This window comes from Ochotona princeps, chromosome X (genome assembly GCF_030435755.1).
Source record: "Ochotona princeps isolate mOchPri1 chromosome X, mOchPri1.hap1, whole genome shotgun sequence".
NCBI lineage: Eukaryota > Metazoa > Chordata > Mammalia > Lagomorpha > Ochotonidae > Ochotona > Ochotona princeps.
In genome coordinates, this window is record NC_080865.1 from 41,034,099 (window position 1) to 41,051,179 (window position 17,081).

At 41.7% G+C, this 17,081-nt stretch overlaps 1 pseudogene across 1 annotated transcript; it reads left to right on the forward strand.

Annotated features, from left to right (window-relative positions):
- Positions 1 to 8,255: 8,255 nt before the first annotated feature.
- Positions 8,256 to 15,913, forward strand: LOC131478495 (large ribosomal subunit protein uL10-like; annotated as a pseudogene). Its single transcript, XR_009244499.1, has 2 exons — positions 8,256 to 8,810; positions 15,438 to 15,913. The product of XR_009244499.1 is annotated as a large ribosomal subunit protein uL10-like (transcript).
- The last annotated feature ends 1,168 nt before the right edge of the window (positions 15,914 to 17,081 follow it).

A 17,081-nucleotide genomic window follows, 5' to 3' on the forward strand; every position in this document is an offset into this window, starting at 1 on the left:
AGGGGCATCTTTCTTTTCCGGCCAGGCAGCAGTGGCTGAGCTTGAGACCCTTTAAATGTTGGAAGATTAGCCACATTACTGGAATCCCTTATAACCCCCAAGGTAAGTTGTTATAGAGATTCCATCAAGATCTAAAAACTCAATTACAAAAGCGAAAAAAGGGAGTTAGTCCCCATCAGCAGTTAGGCCTGGCAAATATATTAAATGTTTCCAAAATCGAACAAGAAACACGTTTTCAAAAGCATTGATCCAGTGAAGAAGTCGAATCTGAGGTTATGGTAAAATGGAAGGACCCAATGACCAGACAATGGAGAGGCACAGATCCATTAGTAACAATGGGCAGAGGATTTGGGTGTGTCTTTCCAATAGGAGAAAACAACACATTATGGATACCAGCCATAAGCCTAAAATTTTATATAGATAGTCCTAAGAATTCAACATGTGATGCACAATAACCAGAGGTTCCTGAGGCCGATTCCTCTTTTAATTCACAGGATTATTTTAAATTGTTTGATTGTTTTGTAGTTCCAATAATTTTATTGTCATTGCCTTATTATATGTGTGCGTATGTGGTTGAGACTAAACGATTATGTCTCTGTTCTGAAGTGTTTGGTGATAGTGTATTATTTAGTCATTATTGTTGGTGTTCTATTATTTTGGTCCAGACAAGATTAAATTTCTTTTTAAACCTTCTTTCTCCAGTTCTATCTTTGTCTTGAATTGTTTAGCTGCTGTTCTTGTTTTGAATTGGGTGCATGTGTGACTGACTGACAGACAAGATGGGAAAGACAATGACTGCCCTTTCTTTCCTGGTAAACAATTCTAGAGAGGTCTAAAGTATCTAACAGGAGCTGGCCACACCAGACTCCCCAACCCCGCTGGGGAAAAGTTCGTATAATGTTTTCTCGCCATTTGGTCTTCAGTTTATAGTGTTGTCCTGGCACTGATCAGGTCTAATATACAGTATTTGTTAACGTGTTCGGCTAAATGTTAAATGTACTTTTTGTTTAACTCATTTAGATCTTCAAATTCTTCAAAATTCTAAAACCAAGTCTCATGACCTTGAAATTTCCAGCAGGATCCCTGGAACTCTCAAAGACTGAGACAAAATTTGGATAATATAATTGTTATAAAATTATATATATATAATTGTTATAAAATTATGCTAAATTTTTTTGCATCATATATGCTATTAAATTAATATTTATGATCATTGGTCAAAATGTTTCCTAATCATGAAATTAATCCAGATTGCAAATTATTTGTGTTCTTATTTACAAAGAAGTATGTGAGATTTTGCCTTACAGGAAAACAACAAATTCTTTAAAAATGTATAGTTATGTGAGCTTGAGTGAGTTCCCTGATTCCTCTGCATCTGTCTCTTTATAAGATGAAAGTGATAATATGTATCTTACTTGATTACTTTTAGAATTGAAAAAAAAGAAATGAAAATTTTAGAATTGTGCATCTAGATAGCAATGAAATAAATTATTATACTAAGAAAAAAATGTATAGTTATTGTCACATAATGCAAAATAATTAATAAAAAGTATAGTAAAAATTAGTCATAATATGTATATTTTCTGAATGTTTTCCTTTGAAACAATGGAATTGAATTCTGATTCTTTGTGAAAAACAACAATATCTTAACATCTCCTTTTAAGTTATTTTCATCTTATTGAAACTAAACCTTCTAACTAGCTTCAGTAAAATTTTTGGTAGCCTCTTAAGACAACAGCCAAATTGAGAGGAAGGTAATTTGAAAAACTTACTGCTTCCCAGTTTTGAGGCGGGTTTGTGTTAAAATGTTTCCATGGATTGGGAGAAATAATTGAAAATTGCTTAAAGTCATTGCATTTAAAATTCAATATGCTTGTATTTAGAAAATATCTTACTTTGAAGTCTTACATGATTGTTTCAACATGTAAATCAAGAAAATTAGCAGATTATTACAGAAGAGAATTACTTGTAGAATATTTTGTCCTACAGGAGTATGGCCATCACAGAGGAAAGGCAAACCTGGGACAAAATATTTAAAGGTTTAAGCATGTTGAGAAAGAGTTGGGGAAGTCAGAAAAGTTGAGCAATGAATCTTGTAAGTTTCATATATAATTGGCTTTAATTTTTAAGATATCATTACAACGTTGTTTTAAGTTTTTAGCATTAATACCTAATACATGCTGACATTAAAATTTATGTCTGTTTGCAAAAAGTTTTTGAAGTGTGCATACATAGTATTGCTAGCTAATATCTGAAAATAAAAAAAAAAATCTCTAATTCTGAAAACTGTTAAAAAATTTGAAACATTGTACTTTAGATAGTCTCTATTTAAGTTATGACTTTGTCAATTTTCTATCCAGCTTCAGTAAGCTCTATTCTTGTTCCAACCTTTAAATTTGTTAAATTCTTATGAAGTTATGAGATGGTTTTTTGCATGAATTATTGTATTTGAGGTTATATCTCCCTTTTGGTGACTGACTAAGGAAATACACATTTTACCTCATGATAATGAAAAGTCTATGATCAAATCCCTTAAAGCCTCTTGACATTTTTAAAAAGCTTAATGCTTCCTGATTTGGGGAATGCGTGTCAAAGGCTCTATCTTTTGATAAAGGTAATAACTAAGTTTGGCCATTTGGATTGCAAACAAAGTAATGCTGAATTGTAAGTTATGTTAATATAAAAATTCCATTTTGAGAAGTGTCTGTTCATTTCTTTTGCCAATTTTGTTAGTGGGGTTTTGTTGTTGTTGTTGTTGTTGTTTTTGCTGTCCCTGGGTTTCTGAAGCTCTTTGTAGATCCTGGATATCAGTCGCCTAGCACTTGTGTAGTATGCAAAAATTTTCTCCCATTCTGTTGGTTGTTTCTTCACTTTGTTAATTGTTTCCTTTGCTGTACAGAAGCTTTTTTAAAAAGTTTGATGTAGTCCCATTTGTTCATTTTGGATTTGATTGCCTTTGCTTTAGGCATCTTTTCTAAGAAGGCTTTCCCTGTTCCTATATCTTGGAGTGTGTTTCCTATGTTTTCCTTCAATAGTTTGAGGGTTTCTTGGTGTAGATCTAGGTCCTTGAGCCAGTTAGACCTGATTTTTGTATAATGCGGCAGGTGCAGGTCTTGCTTCTTTATTCTGCAAGCTGCTATCCAGTTGTCCCAACAGCATTTGTTGAATAGACCAGGTTTTTTACCTGGATTATTTTCAATTTTCTTGTCAAAGATTAATTGAATATACATGTGTGGATTCCCTTCTGGTGTTTCTATTCTGTTCCGCTGATCTTTGTCTCTGTTTCTGTACCAGCACCAAACTGTTTTGATAACCACTGCTCTGTAGTATGTCTTGAGGTCTGGAATTGTGATTCCTCCAGTTTGATTTCTATTTTTCAGGATAGCTTTGGCTATTCGTGGTCTTTTGTAATTTCAGATGAACTTTCGTATCATCTTTTCTATTTCTGAAAAGAATGTTGTTGGGATTTTGATTGGGATTGCGTTGAATATGTATATTGCTTTTGGTAATATGGTAAGTTCAAATGGCTAACACACATATGAAAAGATGCTCAGGCTCCCTAGCCATAAGAGAGATACAAATGAAAACCACCTTGCGGTACCACCTAACTCCAGTGAGACTGGCCTACATTCAGAACTCGAATAGCAACACCTGCTGGCATGGATGTGGGGAGAAAAGCACCCTCCTTCACTTTTGGCGGGAGTGTAGGCTAGTACAACCACTGTGGAAATCAGTATGGAGAGTGCTTGGAAAATTGCAAATAAATCTGCCATATGACCCAGCTATCCCGCTCCTAGGAATATACCCAACAGAAGTGAAATCTGCATTGAGAAGGGGCTCTGTAATCCTATATTTGCAGCAGCACAATCTACAAATAGCAAAGATATTGAAACAAACCAGACGTGCTTCCAAAGAAGATTGGCTAAAGAAACTTTGGTACACACTCCATGGAATATTATTCAGCTATTAAGAAGAATGAAATTATTCTATTTAAAACCAGGTGGTCCCAACTAGAAACCATTATGCTCAGTGAAATGAGTCAATCACAAAAGAACAAATACCATATATTCTCTCTCATATAAGGAAGCCAACATGGAAAGTATAACTCCAACAGTCCAATCTATACTGTTTTTTGATTGTCTGTTTGCTTTTTTGGCTGTATCCCATGTGTTTTGATGTTTTTATCTCAGTTTGGTTGCTTCCAAATAATCACTTTTCTCTAGTAGAACTCATTACATGCTCATGAAGTATACAACGGCATCATTTTTCCCAAGAGACTTCTCTGTTTCCTTTTTGTCATGCATGTGTTGGTTACTCAGTGGTGTGTTATTTTATCAGGGTGCTATAATTTGTTGTTGATGTTGTTGTTGTTATTGATGTGGCTGTTATGAAATGATATCAATCCAAAAAACAGTAATATTATTTCACCCCAACCTGTATCTCACGCAAGAAGATATTGTGAAGTAACCAGTGAACCAACAACCTATACTAGTCAGACTGCTTATGATCTACATCAAAGAATTGTGAAACCTAATATACTTGTAAGGCCCTATGCTACTCAGCAATGGGGAGGGAGAGCAGACAAATCTTACTTCACCCTAGAAGGTGTGAGGAAGATGGGAAGTATAACCTATTAGGATCATAACTGGTAAATCATAGACAACAGACTCGAATCGGCATTAGACAATAGCAAACTACAAAGGCATATGGGGGGAATCAGGAGTAATCCTAACAACCTCTTAATAGGTGGTCATATGCATAGAGCAGGAGGGTCCCCAGAGTGGAGCAGGCTGACAGGAGGAGGCTTGTATCCCAACCCTGAAGACTCCCAATTCCTCACCAAGGACTATCAGTACGAGCACCGAGGACTACATCCCAACTGCCAAGGAGACCACGGGGAAATTGAGTGCCTTGGAGGCCAAGAACTCTGAGGTCACCCACCCCCATCTGGATCTACCACATGGGATGGAAGAAGTCCAAATCCTGCCTTGCAGGATCCAAGGTCATCGGAACAACAACCAGGAGCACTGAGTGGTCTGCAGAAACAGAAGAACAGTAAACTTCCTTTGGGACTAGGGAGGGGAGCTTTCTCTGGTCCTTGCCTTGTTCTGATTTTGGATCCCCACCCTCTCTTGTAATGACCATCAGGATCTCTCCAGAAACCCCTCAAAACAGACAAACAAACAAACAAGAATAGATAGATAGAGAACAACAAGAAAGGCTTAGAAAGAGACAGGAAACGGTCAGCGGGGATGTACTTATAACTCACTGAGTGGGACACAAAGATTAGTCACTCCTCACTGGAGTACTGAATATTTCTCTGCACACCCCTCCTAAAACTGTTCTAAACTTAAACTGTTGACATATGTCTTGTTAGAGTTATAGAGTTAGACTACCCGAAAAACAGCCAGGTTCAGTAAAATCATACTTCAACGCTATAAACTGCTAAATACTAAAATGAAAATAGACATGAGACAGCTGAATAGCAATCTATAGCCATTTTAAGGTGTATAGCACCCGGTTGTATATAAATTAATAATTGAAATGTCAAAGTAGAAGTCACAGGATGTGGTTCAGAACTTGCATTCTTTTTTTTTCTCTTTTAACATATTGGTTACTCAATACCATGTCAACTAATTCCATAACGTTATAAATTGTTACTGATGTAATGTCGGGGCTTTTAATTGATCAGTATGATGCTCTGCCAGCTCTACCTTCAGACCAGAGATGGTCTCACCAAGAAACCATTGAACTTATCTGGACGATAAGATGCTGGACTTTATGCTTGGTAAATGCTTGCAATGAAAGAATCTCAAGTGAATTTGAACTGTGGTAATGCAACAAGGTGGAGGAATCCCCCATGGGGGGTTGGGGGGTTTTGGGAGGTGTGGGGCAGAATCCCAGTACCTATAAAACTATGTCACATAATGCGATGTAATCAACATTAAAAAAAAATAAAATTGTAAAAAATATATAAAAATTCCATTAATACAAATGTCCTAAAAATTATGTAAAGTTAAAAGGAGGTTAAAGCTTCTGTTATCAATCATGAAAGTTAAGCTCCAAGATCTAGAAACTGGAAGAATGTCAGGGACCGGAGAACTGCCGAACAACAGGAGTGACTCCATTTTGTTATTTCCTCATTTTGTAATGGTCTTGGAATGCAGATCCAGTTATCCTTCACCTAGTTTCCTGGTAACCTTTCACCTGTAATTGTTCACGCAAGACGAGGGTTGTCATGACGACTTCCTCCCTACCCGGCCCACAACCTACTGTAAAACTCCCCCCCCCCCCGCAACCCTTATCTGCTGCTTAAATACTGCCTGAGAAAATAAAGTTTTCGGAGCTTGATCAGACCTCCTGTCTTGCTCCCATTCTTCGTGTCTTCGGTCCCTGCCAATTGGTTGGCTCTTTCCCCAGGTCTCCATTGAAGACTTCGCGGGCCAGGGTAGAAGAATGTGTAAAATTCTATAGGTGGTTTCACAATGCCATGTGAAATATAGATGTCTCTATGTGTTTAATGTTTGATAATTCTAAACATAGATACTTTGTTTTCCAGTTTCCAGAAGACCTATTGTACCTGTTAAAGCTAAAGCTTAATGCTAAATTTTAGGTATGGTTTATTCTGATTACTAAAAGCAAGATGTAATTCTAAACAATTGGTAACTTTAAAACATGTAAGAGAATCTTCAAATACCTGTTACTGTTACCATAAATGCCCCAATGATTTCTTTACTCAGGTTAGTATAGAAATAAAAAGCCAGGAATCTGTTGCAGACAGAAAAGTTTAGTTGCAAAGGGACCAGGTGAGCAGGGAAGGAAGAGGGAAGGGGAAAGCACCTCCAGAAAGGAAACTGGGGGGAGGGGTGCCTCTCAAAAAAGGAAGGAGAGAGAGACACCAAAGGTTTGAGGAAGGGTCTTGAGATTTTATGCATTCCCTGACCCCTCCTTGTTGGGCAGGTAACCTACAGGTAAGATGTTCCCCATTGGTGGTCTCTTAATTAGTTAGGAAAAGAGTGGGCAATGCTGGTGCCACCCAGCTGAAGGTGTGGCCAAAACTTCAACAGGCCTGGATGGTCTCAGACCCCCTCTTGAAATCCCACATCCTTCTTCTGTAGGGGTAAAGGGTGATGATGTCTTCTGGCTTCTTTGGGGTGAAATCAGCATCGTTTGGGTAAGGGGCCTCTAGAGATGTGGGATCCAGAGAGATGGTCCAGGTCATCCAAGTTGCCATGGCAGAAGTTGTCTGGTTGTCACACAAGTTTGCATGCTCAAGACCACCTGTAATCTGAAGCCCCCTAATCAGGATACAAACATAAGACATTTGAGAAGCCAGTTGCGTGCTTTATGTGGAGCAGAAGCCAGCACAGATCCAAAGAGGGCCCAAAGGCTAATTCTCTCCTTTCAAAAGCTCAAAGCATGCAGGCAGGCCATGACATAACTTCTGATACTCAAAAGAATCCCAGTATCTAAGGTGGCAGAGACAGAAATATCTTTGTTCAGCCTCCTATTTCCTGTGCCATGCTAGTTCTGGGACTCCTGCCAGTTCAAGTATATCCTGGTTTTGCAATTGGACACACTCATCAGAATAGCATGTGCTGGGAGTACTGAAATGATATCTATGGCTAGCCTGTGGCATCCAGGTGTGCACTGAAGACCACAAAGAAAGGAGGTGAAGATGAGATCAGAACATTTGATTCACGCTCTACTTACCTTCCACACCTTTGGAATGTCTCCATTAGAACAGCTTGTGCCCAGGAATGAAAAAATCACTCCTGTTCCCTGCGCTGTGCTAGACCTAGGCCTCTGTCTGATAACCTCAAGTTGATAAGCCTGCCCAACAATGGCCCTGCTTCTTCTATGAGCCTGCATGATAATATTCTTAGTTAGGGCCCCATCCTGCTAGCTGTAATGATGGTATCAGGTGACAAGATGTGGGGGAGCACATAGAAAACACTTATCTGTTTTGAAAAGCAGCTTTAAATCCTCCAGTGCTTCCCAGGTTGGTTCTGCAGAATCTGGTTGACAAGGAGTGTTGACCTTGTACCATAGAGTCAATATTGACCCCAGGAGGGAAAATAACCTTGCACATCAGGGGCCAAGACTAAGCCTACAAGGACCTTCATCAATATATCTCATCCCCAATAAAGGGGTCAGTGTCTGAGGAATAACAAGTGAAGAGTGGTGGAAGTGGAGGTATCCCCAAGTACAAGCCCATGGCCAGAGATGTCTCATATAGAAATAGCATTGGCTCTTCTCTTGCCAGGCATCCTCGTGTGAGGAACATCGTCTTTAAACCCCACGTGGCAATCCCTGACACACCGTCGTGATGCCCAGGGAAGACAGGGTGACCTGGAAGTCCAACTACTTCCTTAAGATCATCCAACTCCTGGATGATTACCCAACATGCTTCATCGTGGGAGCAGACAATGTGGGCTCCAAGCAGATGCAGCAGATCCGCATGTCCCTGCGGGGCAAGGCCGTGGTGTTGATGGGAAAGAACACCATGATGCGCAAGCCATCCGGGGCCACCTGGAGAACAACCTGGCCCTCGAGAAACTCCTGCCACATATCCGAGGCAACGTGGGCTTTGTGTTCACCAAGGAGGACCTCACTGAGATCAGGGACATGCTTCTGGCCAACAAGGTGCCCTCTGCTGCCCGTGCTGGGGCCATTGCTCCCTGTGAGGTCGCTGTGCCAGCTCAGAACACCGGCCTGGGCCCCGAGAAGACCTCCTTCTTCCAGGCTTTGGGTATCACCACCAAGATCACCAGGGGTACCATCGAAATCCTGAGTGACATGCAGCTGATAAAGACTGGAGACAGGGAGGGAAAAAGATGGCCGACTGCAGAGAGCTGGTGTAGGGTGGAGTAGGGAAGGAGGGGAGCCGATCCAGCAGAGAAACAGGCCAGGAGGCCCGAAACTGTAGGGAGAAGAGCGAGAAGGTCACTGGAGTTCACTAAAGCAAGAAGATCTACACAGCGTGAAGGAACAGCCGCAAAAAGTAGGAAAGAAAATACAGCACGCCGCGAGAAACCTGGTGAGTCACGATCCCAGGCAGGGGGAAGGCAGCAGAGGCTCAACCGCCCCAGGGAAAACAGAGGCGGCTGGAAGGATAGGCGCCCACACCGACAGGGGCACCAGTCCCCTGGAAGGCAGGAGCCCCCAGAGGAGGCTACTGGACTGATCATTGGGTGCATTATCCCTGCAGAAGTGGAGGAAAAGCAGGGGAGATTTCCCAGAGGCTTGCCTACCCGCTGCTCAGCGGCTCTGGGAGAGTGCAGAGGGAACAGGAGCGGCGCTGTGGGACTGGGGCTCAGAGATACCCATATCGGCTCCAAGCTGTGGACTGGCTGCGGGAAGAGTCCGGGGACCTGTTTGCTGGACTCGCCCGGAGCCCCAGAGGCTGGGCAATGCTCGACAGGGCCTCACGTCCTGGGCAGAGGAGCAGACTAGTGGGGGCACCTCAAGGGCTCTGTGCCTCTCAGAGATCCGCTTCCATCCTTGAGAGAGTGCAGCTAAGGAAGTGGCTTCTTCAGGGCGGAGTCTCCAGCTGGGCTCAGCTAGAGAGGCCAGACCAGAGCGGACTCAGCTAAACTGGCCGGACAGGTTTTCCCAGCAGGAGCCCGCTCAGAAAGACCTGCCTGCGGTGTTACAGCCCTCAGTGGAGCAGCGCTCCCGAGTTTGGCACTGAGGCCGCAGAGATTTCCAGCCCAGCACAGGACGGGGTTGGGGATTTTAGGCTCCAAGCAGCAGGAGCCCTTGCTGTGCTGACCTCAAGCCCTGAAGGAGAGTCTCGGCTCAGCACTGAGGCAGAGACCCCCGCTGTATTAGCCTTGTGACCCAAAGCCCAGGCGCGGCTCGGCAGAGTGAATCTGTGGGGCACTGCCTTTGAGAGGGAGCCACAGGGGAAGGGGCCTGGCACTAGGGCTGGCCCACAAAGCCTACTGACCCAACTCGGGGCTGTGATCTACAGACCCTGAAAGCAGCTGGTGACTCAGGCAGTAAGCCCTGCTGGGCTCAGTCGGAGACCCCAAACCAGAGCCGGCTCAGCTGAATCACCGCTAAAATCTCAAAACAACAAGAAGCAAAAACACAATGAGGAGAAGTATCAGAAAAAGCAATGACCCAGAGGAAAGATCAAGCACTCCCTCCCAATACAACCAAAAACTAATCCCAATATCTGAGATGCAAGATGAAGACATAGAGGAACTATCAGATAAGGACTTTAAGAAGCTAATGATGAAATTCGTCAGAGAGAGTGAAAAGCGCTGGGAAGAGTCTAAGGCATTCGAAAACCATATCACTGCAGAAATAAATCAAGTCAAAAAGGGAATCCTCGATATAGAGAACAAAATTGAAAGCCTAACCAACAGAATGAACACAGCAGAAGACAGAATATCAGAATTGGAAGACAATCAGAATGAAAGGCAGCAGCTCATCAAACAGTTGGAGACAAATCTAGAGAAAGCCAATAGGTCCATACAGGAAATGAAAGACAACCTCAAAAAATCAAATATTAGAATAATAGGCCTTCCCGAAGGAGTGGAAAAGGAGACAGGCTTGCAACGAGTGCTCAATGAGATAATACAGGAGAACTTCCAGAATACTGGAAATATAAATCCAGCACAAATCCAGGAAGGACAAAGAACCCCCAGTAGATACGACCCAAACAAATCGTCTCCCAGACATGTGGTCCTCAAGCTACCTTCAAGTGAATACAAGGAAACCATTCTAAGACAAATAAGAAAAAAGGATAAGATTACTTTCAGGGGAAGGGAAATCAGGATCACAGCCGACCTATCAGAAGAAACGCTCCAAGCAAGGAGAGAATGGGGTAAAACCTATCAAATCCTGAAACAAAACAACTGCCAACCAAGAATAATGTACCCAGCAAAGCTCTCATTTATATTTGAGAATGAAATCAAATACTTCAACAGTAAAGAGAAACTCGAATACATCAACACGAAACCAGCTCTGGAAAATCTCCTCAGGAAGGTGCTAAACCCAGAAAGAAAAAATACAAACCAAAATCAAAGATGGCAAATGGGAAGACCTCCCCACTAAAACCCATACAAGAAAAGTCAACCAATCAAAACCTCTAATAGTCGCAAATACACACTTGCACACTTACACTCATGGCAGCCCAAAACCAATTCCTCTCAATATTATCTCTAAACACAAATGGCTTAAACTCACCAATAAAAGGCATAGATTAGCGGAATGGATCATCAAACAGCACCCAACTATATGTTGCCTACAAGAGACACATCTAACCAGAAAATCCTGTAAGAAATTTAAAGTGAAAGGATGGAAAAAGACATTTCATGCCAATGGACGAGAAAAAAAGGCTGGCGTAGCTGTTCTAATCTCAGATGACCTAGACTTCAAGCTGACACACATCAAAAAGGACAGAGAAGGGCATTATATATTGGTGAAGGGACTGATCCATCAAGAAGTAATTACAATCGTGAACATATATGCACCTAATTCCAATGCGCCTAGCTTCGTGAAGCAACTGCTTACAGACATAAGGGGAGACATAGATACACACACAATAATAGTGGGCGATCTTAACACCACGCTAACAACTATAGACAGATCAACAAAACAAAAACTCAACAAAGAAACAACAGAGCTCGTACAAACATTAGAACAACTGGACTTGGTAGACATTTATAGAATTTTTTATCCTAAGACCACAGATTATACATTTTTTTCAGCAGTGCATGGCACCTTCTCCAGGATCGACCACATGATAGGACACAAAGCAAATCTAAATAACTTCAAAAAGATAGGAATCATACCATGTACCCTCTCAGACCACCACGGAATGAAACTGGAAATCAGCAATTCAAAATGCCCCAGGAAATACAGAAACTTTTGGAGGTTGAACAATATGCTATTAAACGAACAATGGGTCAGGGAAGAAATTAAAGATGAGATCAAAAAATTTATGGAAACCAATGAAAACTCTGATACAACATTCCAAAACTTGTGGGACACTGCCAAAGCAGTGCTACGGGGTAAACTCATCGCAATTGGAGCTCATGTCAAGGCCCAAGAGAGTCACCAAATACAGGAACTAACCACACACCTCCAGGAGTTGGAAAAGCAGCAGCAGATGAGCCCCACACACAACAGGAAACAAGAAATCATCAAAACAAGGGAGGAAATCAGCCAGATAGAAATAAAAAAAACCATACATAAAATCAACGAATCAAAAAGCTGGTTTTTTGAAAAGATAAACAAAATAGACACCCCGCTGGCCCGTCTGACAAAGAAAAAACAAGAGAAAGCAAGAATTAACAGCATCAAAGATGAAAAAGGCAACATAACAACAGACATTACAACCATTAAGAACATAATCAGAAATTACTACAAAGCACTGTACTCCAACAAATCAGAAGACCACCAAGAAATGGAAAAGTTCTTAGACTCACACAACCTGCCAAAACTTAGCCCAGAGGCAGCAATCAACCTGAACAAACCCATAACTGAAGCAGAGATTGAATCAGTGATTAAAGACCTCCCAACAAAGAAAAGCCCAGGCCCAGACGGCTTCACTACAGAATTCTACAAAACATTCCGAACAGAACTAACCCCAATCCTCTACAAACTCTTCAAAACAATAGAAAAGGAAGCAACCCTTCCAAACTCATTCTATGAAGCCAACATTACCTTAATCCCAAAACCGGGCAGAGATCCTACAGAGAAAGAAAACTACAGACCTATCTCTTTGATGAACATTGATGCTAAGATTCTCAACAAAATCCTAGCCAACAGAATTCAAAAACACATCAGACAGATCATTCATCCAGATCAAGTAGGATTCATCCCTGGAATGCAGGGATGGTTCAACATTCGGCAATCCATAAATGTGATACACCACATCCAAAAACTGAAAAACAAGAATCACATGATAGTATCAATAGATGCAGAAAAAGCTTTCGACAAAATCCAGCACAACTTCCTGCTAAAGACCCTAACCAAGGTAGGCATAGATGGAAAAATCAACAACATAATCAAAGCAATATATGCAAAACCCAATGCCAGCATCATACTGAATGGAGAAAAACTGGAACCCTTCCCACTGAGATCTGGAACAAGACAGGGATGTCCGCTTTCTCCGCTGCTATTCAACATAGTTCTAGAGGTACTCGCTGAGGCCATAAGACAAGAAAAAGAAATCAAAGGAATCCAAATGGGAAATGAAGAAGTCAAGCTTTCACTATATGCAGATGACATGATTCTTTATATGGAAGAGCCAAAAGGCTCAACACAGAGACTACTAGAACTTATACGAGAGTTCGGTAGAGTGGCAGGGTACAAAATTAATGAACAAAAATCAACAGCCATAGTGTATGCTAACAGCCCCAAGTTGGAAAAAGATCTAACCAGCAAGATACCATTCAAAGTAACAAAGGAAAGCATGAAGTATCTGGGAATTAACCTAACCAAAAATGTTGGAGACCTATTTGAGGAAAAGTACAAACTACTTAAAAAAGAAATTGAACAAGATCTAGAAAGATGGAGTAACATCCCATGCTCCTGGATAGGTAAAATCAATATCATTAAAATGTCTATACTGCCAAAGGCAATATATACATTCAACGCAATCCCAATCAAATTGCCCAAAACATTCTTCACAGATCTGGAAACAATGATTCAAAGGTTCATCTGGAAACACAAAAAACCACGAATAGCTAGAACCATTCTCAAGAACAGGAAGTTAGCAAGGGGAATCACAGTCCCAGACCTCTGGACATACTATAGGGCAGTGGTTATCAAAACAGGCTGGTACTGGCAAAAAAATAGAGAAGAAGATCAGTGGAGCTGAATAGAAACACCAGATGGGAACCCACACAAATACAGCCAAATAATCTTTGACATAAAGACAAACGACAATCCAGGCAAATGGGAAGGTCTGTTCAATAAATGCTGTTGGGACAACTGGTTGATAGCCTGCAGAAACAAAAAGATAGACCCACATCTCTCACCATATACTAAGATCAAATCCAGATGGATAAAAGATTTAAACCTACATCCAGAAACCTTCAAACTTTTGGAGGAAAATGTTGGAAACACACTGGAACACTTAGGGGTAGGCCCTCACTTCCTAAAAAGTCTCCAAATGCAGTAGAAATCAAGACCAAAATAAACTATTGGGACCTCATCAAACTAAGAAGCTTCTGTACAGCTAGAGAAACAATCAACAAAGTAAAAAGGCAACCCACAGAATGGGAGAAGATCTTCGCACACGACATAGGTGATAGAGGGCTGATCTCCAGAATATACAAAGAGCTACAAAACAACCAAAATGTCAAAACAAACAAGCCACTCAAGAAATGGGCACGGGAAATGGGCAAACACTTCACAAAGGAACAAACCCAAATGGCAAATAAACATATGAAAAAATGCTCAAGTTCCCTGGCAATAAGGGAAATCCAAATTAAAACATCAATGAGGTACCACCTAACGCCAGTAAGACTGGCCCACATGAATAAAAGCACCAACAACACCTGTTGGCGAGGTTGCGGGGAAAAGGGAACCCTACTCCACTGCTGGTGGGGCTGCAGGCTGGTACAGCCTCTATGGAAATCAGAATGGAGAACATTCAAACAACTCAAAATCAACATACCGTATGACCCGGCAATAGCACTCCTAGGAATATATCCAGAACACTTGTTTTATGAGAAACCAACATGCACTCCTATGTTCATAGCAGCACAATCAGTAATTGCAAAAACCTGGAAGCAGCCAAAATGCCCATCAACAGAGGATTGGATAAGAAAGCTATGGTTCATCTACTCCATGGAATACTACTCAGCTATTAAAAAACACAAAATGCAGTTCTTTGTGGCCAAATGGGCCAAACTGGAAACCATAATGCTAAGGGAAATGAGCCAATCCCAAAAGGTTAAATACCACATGTTTGCCTTAATTTAAGATGATATGATGTTATGTATAACAAGTTATGATATGAATGTTATATGTTGTGTATAAACCAAAATTGAAATGTCAATGAGGTGGTCACAGAAGGTGGATAAGAAATCGCATTTACTTTTACCATATTGGTTACTCATTACTATGTCAATTAATTCCATATGATGTAAATTTTGCTGATGGTATGTTGGAGCTTTTAATTGATCGGGATGATACTCTGCTGGCTCTGTCTTCAGACCAGAGAGGGTATACCTAAGAAGCCGTTGAACTTGACTAGACAATAAGATGCTGGACTCTATGTTTGGTATATGCTTGCAATGGGGGAACCTCAACTGAACTTGAACTGTGGTTATGCAACAAGGTGGAGGAATCCACCATGGTGGGAGGGTTTGGGGAGGGGTGGGGAGAATCCCAGTACCTATGAAACTGTGTCACATTATACAATGTAATTAATGAATTTAAAATAAAATTAAAAAAAAAAAAAAAAAAAAAAAGACTGGAGACAAGGTGGGAGCCAGCGAGGCCACGCTGCTCAACATGCTGAACATCTCGCCCTTCTCCTTCGGGCTGATCATCCAGCAGGTGTTCGACAACGGCAGCATCTACAACCCCGAAGTGCTGGACATCAACGAGGAGACCCTGCACTCCCACTTCCTGGAGGGTGTACGCAATGTGGCTAGTGTGTCTCTGCAGATTGGCTACCTGACTGTTGCTTCTGTGCCCCATTCCATCATCAACGGGTACAAGCGAGTACTGGCTCTATCTGTGGAGACAGATTACACCTTCCCACTTGCTGAAAAGGTCAAGGCCTTCCTGGCTGATCCATCTGCCTTTGTGGCTGCTGCCCCTGCAGCTGCCGCCACCTCTGCTGCTCCTGCTGCTGCAACCGCAGCCCCAGCCAAGGTGGAGGCCAAGGAGGAGTCGGAAGAGTCGGACGAGGATATGGGCTTTGGTCTCTTTGACTAAGCCGAAAAGCAACCAGCTCAGTCAGCTTTATCCATGAAACGAAGAAATAAAGGCTTACTCCTCACACACACACACACAAAAAGAAATAGCATTGGCTGCCTGGATCAACTGGTCCAAGCAGGACTTATCTGGATCTGCCATAATCTTTTGGAGCTTTCTCCTGATTATCTGGGGCCAACTGTAAAACGGACCTTGTCCTTGAGGATTGCTCCACCCTTCGCTGTATCTGGGTCTAAATTAGTGAACTTCACAATTGCCCCTTCAAGGCGTTCTAGAAAGGTCATTGGTGGCTCATTCTCCCCCTGATGAACAGTGGTGAGCTGAGTATAATTCAAAGACTTAACTTTTGCCCTTCTTAATCCCTAAAAATACAATAAATGAAGTGATTTCATTCTCACTCATGTCTTTCGTACTGTGGGTCCCAGCTGGGATTCTTTGTGGGGATTGCCTCTGCTCCAATGTTGCTTTTCCCCTGTTGCTTTTCCCCTGAACTGCATAATAACTATTTCCAGCCTCACGAGCCTTTTCCAGTACCCTCTTTCTTTCTAAGGATGTCAAAGTGTTGACTATCAGAAACATTACATCCTTCCAAGCTAGATAATATACCAACTGGAGTCGTTCAAAAGTTTGTACATATTGATCAGTATTGTCGGTGTAACTGTCCAAATCATTTTTTATTTTCTTGAGTTCTCCAAGAGAGAAAAGCTTATAACCAATCTGTATACCAAATTCTCCTACCCCCACAGCTTGAAGAGGAAGCATGACTTCTCCCTTCACTCCAGGATAAGGCATAGAAGCTTTTTCCTTTGATGCCTGAGGATAAGGGGGGCAGGGCTCCTCTGGATGAGATAAACATAGATTAGATTCCAGTGGAGGAGGGACTGGTGGAATCTCTTCAGGTGATTCCTTCATTGAGGGAAGAGAATCTTTTTTTTTTTCTTTTTATTAATTACATTGCATTATGTGACACAGTTTCATAGGCTCTTGGATTCCCCAAACCCCTCCCCGTACCCTTCCCCCATGGTGGATTCCTCCACCTTGGTGCAGTATTACAGTTCAAATTCAATCAAGATTCTTTCATTGCAAGCATAGAGTCCAGCATCTAATTGTCCAGATAAATTCAACAATTTCTTGGGGAGATCATTTCTGGTCTGAAGGCAGAGCTGGCA